The following is a 5620-nucleotide window of genomic DNA, read 5'->3' on the forward strand; positions in this document are numbered from 1 at the left end:
TATATATTTAAGGTAATAATATTTAAGGGGGGTTTATTTTTCATTTTCTTTTATTTTTTTTGTATTATTTATATGTATGTATGTATTTATTTATTTTTTGTTAGTAAAAGGTAATTCCATTTTAGGGGATTATATTTCTCTTCTGTGTGTGTGTTTGTTTTATTGTCGAAATGTAATAAATACAATCCCCTTAAATTTGATTTGATTTTTGAAAGGTAATAATACTAAGTGGATTTTATTGTACATCATTAATTAGATTTGATATTTCCTTAATATTTTACAACAAATAAAAAAAACGAAGGAAGTGTAAAATAAAGAAGTCCCCGAAAATAAAAGTATCGTTCAATAAGAATTAAAAAAATAATAATAATTTTCTGAAATGAAATGGAGTATAATCCGTAGCAGTATGTGAAGAACAAAGGTCTTTTAAAGTGCTGCTAACAGTGAGATTGTGGAGAAACACACGCAGATATCAGACCGTGTTTGATTAAGCAGCCTGTGTGTTAATGATTGACTGCTGACTGTCCTGTATTTTCATAACGCAGCTTCATTGTCCCCCAACAGCTGGTCAGAAGACAATCAAGTACCTTTCCTTGATCCTAACATGAGTTTCTGATGAAGTTAACCGCATTGGTGATTAGTTAAGTCTAGTTAAAGCACCGTGCCAAATGAAATCTCTACTTAGTAATGGGATGGTTTAGAGCAGTTTGACCAACGCAGCGACTCATTTGATGTGCCAGCCACTGTATGTGTATTTATTTTGAATCATTTTTATTGAGATTGATTTGAATTAGTGTTGTTTGACTGAGATCTGTTATTCAGGTCGTGATGAAAATGTCTGACTACTGCTCACTTGTTTGTTGATTGGGTTTTAACTGCCTTTATTAACAAAAGTGACCTTTTTGACCGGAGTAGTTGATGTTTGAGAGCCGTGTGTTATTCAGTGGTTCGTCTTCATGTAAAGCTCAAAAACGTGAAATATGAAACGTCTGCCAATCTAACATGCCAAAATCATCCCGCGTGAAACCACTGAATGTGAACCTGCATGAATGAGAAGATGAAGTCATGTGTTTTTGATTCTAGTCAGTCAACCGTTCATTGAAACTGGACCGCTTTATTACGAAAACTTAATCCTGAGTGATTTCTGCTCATTGTTCATTGTCTTTAGGCTTTGTATAAATCTGATTCTGGGCAGTGATTATATTGAAGACAAACACGCAAATGCATCTGAAGTCAACTGTGAACTGGTTTGGATTTAATGCTCTCTGTGTGGTGTGAATTCACTTTTTTAGAAATAAAAATATGCCTTGTATCTTATCCTTGTCTGACTACGTTAATAACATACAACACTGCTCCGGGTGCGTGTTCACTACTCTGTGTGTGTGTATGTGTGTTCACTACTGTGTGTGTTTTCACTACTATGTGTGTGTGTGTGTGTGTGTATGTGTGTTCACTACTGTGTGTGTTTTCACTACTGTGTGTGTGTGTGTGTGTGTGTATGTGTGTTCACTACTGTGTGTGTTTTCACTACTATGTGTGTGTGTGTGTGTGTGTATGTGTGTTCACTACTGTGTGTGTTTTCACTACTATGTGTGTGTGTGTGTGTGTGTATGTGTGTTCACTACTGTGTGTGTTTTCACTACTATGTGTGTGTGTGTGTGTGTGTATGTGTGTTCACTACTGTGTGTGTTTTCACTACTATGTGTGTGTGTGTGTGTGTGTATGTGTGTTCACTACTGTGTGTGTTTTCACTACTATGTGTGTGTGTGTGTGTGTGTATGTGTGTTCACTACTGTGTGTGTTTTCACTACTATGTGTGTGTGTGTGTGTGTGTATGTGTGTTCACTACTGTGTGTGTTTTCACTACTATGTGTGTGTGTGTGTGTGTGTATGTGTGTTCACTACTGTGTGTGTTTTCACTACTATGTGTGTGTGTGTGTGTGTGTATGTGTGTTCACTACTGTGTGTGTTTTCACTACTATGTGTGTGTGTGTGTGTGTGTATGTGTGTTCACTACTGTGTGTGTTTTCACTACTATGTGTGTGTGTGTGTGTGTGTATGTGTGTTCACTACTGTGTGTGTTTTCACTACTATGTGTGTGTGTGTGTGTGTGTATGTGTGTTCACTACTGTGTGTGTTTTCACTACTATGTGTGTGTGTGTGTGTGTGTATGTGTGTTCACTACTGTGTGTGTTTTCACTACTATGTGTGTGTGTGTGTGTGTGTATGTGTGTTCACTACTGTGTGTGTTTTCACTACTATGTGTGTGTGTGTGTGTGTGTATGTGTGTTCACTACTGTGTGTGTTTTCACTACTATGTGTGTGTGTGTGTGTGTGTATGTGTGTTCACTACTGTGTGTGTTTTCACTACTATGTGTGTGTGTGTGTGTGTGTATGTGTGTTCACTACTGTGTGTGTTTTCACTACTATGTGTGTGTGTGTGTGTGTGTATGTGTGTTCACTACTGTGTGTGTTTTCACTACTATGTGTGTGTGTGTGTGTGTGTATGTGTGTTCACTACTGTGTGTGTTTTCACTACTATGTGTGTGTGTGTGTGTGTGTATGTGTGTTCACTACTGTGTGTGTTTTCACTACTATGTGTGTGTGTGTGTGTGTGTATGTGTGTTCACTACTGTGTGTGTTTTCACTACTATGTGTGTGTGTGTGTGTGTGTATGTGTGTTCACTACTGTGTGTGTTTTCACTACTATGTGTGTGTGTGTGTGTGTGTATGTGTGTTCACTACTGTGTGTGTTTTCACTACTATGTGTGTGTGTGTGTGTGTGTATGTGTGTTCACTACTGTGTGTGTTTTCACTACTATGTGTGTGTGTGTGTGTGTGTATGTGTGTTCACTACTGTGTGTGTTTTCACTACTATGTGTGTGTGTGTGTGTGTGTATGTGTGTTCACTACTGTGTGTGTTTTCACTACTATGTGTGTGTGTGGTGTGTTCACTACTGTCTGTGTGTGTTCACTACTGTGTGTGTGTGTTCACTTCTGTGTGTGTGTGTGTTCACTACTGTGTGTGTGTGTTCACTACTGTGTGTGTGGTTAAATGCAGAGCACAAATTCAGAGTATGAGACACCATAAGTGGCCACAGGTCTCATCACTTTCACTTTGATTACTGTAGAATATATTTTAGATTAAATTTACAGGATCAGATTTATGCTACGTTTCAGTAACTAAAGCCTTCAGTAAGGTTTTTTATTTGTTAACAGTATTATTAAAATGGTTGCAAACGTAAGTTATTCTAAAACAAAATTTTAGGATGCAATAGCTAATTGGAACTTTTTTTTTTACAATGAATAAACACGGTCAAAAGCATTTATTAAATTTAGTTCATCTAAATATCAACATTTACTAGTATATGTTTTTAAAATAATGTTTAATTAGTCAATGCACTGTGAACATAAACCATAAACATTTGTAGTATTATTATTAGTAATATAGTATATAATTAAATATTAATTATATTATTAGATTGTTTTGCTCACCAAAAGTAAAAACTGTAATGTGAAATATTTTTTAAAAGAACTGTTTTCTATGTGAATATCTGTTAAAATGTAATTTATTCCTGTGATCAGAGCTTTCAATTTTCAGCATCATTACTCCAGTCTTCAGTGTCACATGATCTTCAGAAATAATAAATAAATATATATATATAAATATAAAAGACAAAACACACATACATATATATATATTCCTTTTTTAAATACATTTTAACACTGAAGACCGGAGTAATGATGCTGAAATTTCAGCTTTGCAACAGTTTATATATATAGCACTTGTCTTCACTGTTTTTCATAAGATTGATGTTTGTCATTATAAACCCTTGTTTAAAAAAATGTAATAAAAAACAAAGCAACTTCATCCATCAAACTAACAGCTCTTCAATTCAATAATACAAGATACAAGAAACAGTTTTCACCTTGAAGCATGCAATAATTTTGATTTATGTGCCTTTCTCATACTCTAATAAAAAAAACTTTTTTTTGTAAAAAAGTTATCAAAACAAAGCTTTAAACAAAATGTGTACAAAATGGAGCAGCTACGAATGCAAGATCAATGACTTAAAGGAACAGTCCACTATTTTTGAAAATAGGCTCATTTTCCAACTCCCTTAGAGTTAAACAGTTGAGTTTTACTGTTTACTGTTGTTGTTAACGGCTGAATGGATTCGAAAACAGTAAAACTCAACTGTTTAACTCTAGGGGAATTGGAAATTTTCAATGATATTACGCAGCGCCTGAAAATACGCTAGCTTCTGCCAACATAACCAACGTGACCACCTGCTTTCACGGGAAGCGTGCTGGGGACTACTTTCAGGCGCTGCGTAATATCATTGCGCCTGCTGCACCCATGGTACAGCAGCAAAAGACGTAGAAAACATGCAAACAGAAGCAATGAGTAAATGCTTTGATGATCTTTGAGTGCAGTTTGACTAATGTTTGTCGGGATCTCGTCCATTCAAACAGCAGAGGCAGTGTTTTTCAGACCGTGCCGCATTTTGAGCTTCAGTAAGGTTTGCAGGAATCGCTGGAGTTTGAGCGTCGCGCAGTATCGCTTGTCTTTGGCGTGAAGTCTGAAGGCAGAGGATGGAGGAGTTTAAGCCTTCAGAAGCTCATCATTCAGCAGACATGAAATATGAATGAATCACTCACACGAGCGCGTCGATGGCGCAGACGCCGTGGCTCGTCTGGACCTCATACTTGCTCACTTTCATCAGAATCTCGAGTGGAAACCTGTTAGTCGTTTCAACACAACATTTGGGTGTGACGCCTGAAAATCACACACATACACACACACACACGAGCAATGCATTAACACCACAAATGCAACAAAAAGATTCATTCTCGTAGTGTAAAAAATAAAAAATGAGTAAAAATGAATAAATGGTAACACAAGTTTAAGGACCAATTCTCATTCTTAACTAGCATTCAAACTGCATATTGGCTGTTTATTAGTACTTATATTCTGCATGACCATATGTTAGATCCCTTATCCTACCTGAACTTAACTACCTTACTAACTATTAATAAGCAGCAAATTAAGAGTTTATTGAGGCAAAACTCGAAGTCAATAGTGAGAATTGGACGTTAAAATGAAGTGTGACCAAATAAATATACATATATAATAATAAAACATTTTAACATTTTTTATATTATATACACAATTTATAAAAAATTATGCACAAAAATATATATTTTCAGACCTTGTTTGAAAGACCAAGAGATTAATTCCTGTATTGTAAAATTAAATCTATATACAACTTTATATAATGTTTATATAATTTTTTTAGAGGTATTTATGCCATTAATATATATATATATATTTATTAATATTTACATACTGTATATATATATATATATATACGCATACTGTATATGTAAATATACAAATATTTCTAATATATTAGATGCACTCAAAATTATACATACACACACATATATATATATATATATAGAGGTGATAGATAGATAGATAGATGATAGCTAGATAGATGATAGAACGATAGATAGATGATAGCTTGATAGATAGATAGATGATAGATAGATAGATGATAGATAGATAGATAGATAGAAGATAGATGATAGATAGATAGATGATAGATAGATAGAT

Source organism: Sinocyclocheilus rhinocerous, unplaced genomic scaffold (assembly GCF_001515625.1).
Source record: "Sinocyclocheilus rhinocerous isolate Xijiao unplaced genomic scaffold, SAMN03320098_v1.1 scaffold3113, whole genome shotgun sequence".
Classification (NCBI taxonomy): domain Eukaryota; kingdom Metazoa; phylum Chordata; class Actinopteri; order Cypriniformes; family Cyprinidae; genus Sinocyclocheilus; species Sinocyclocheilus rhinocerous.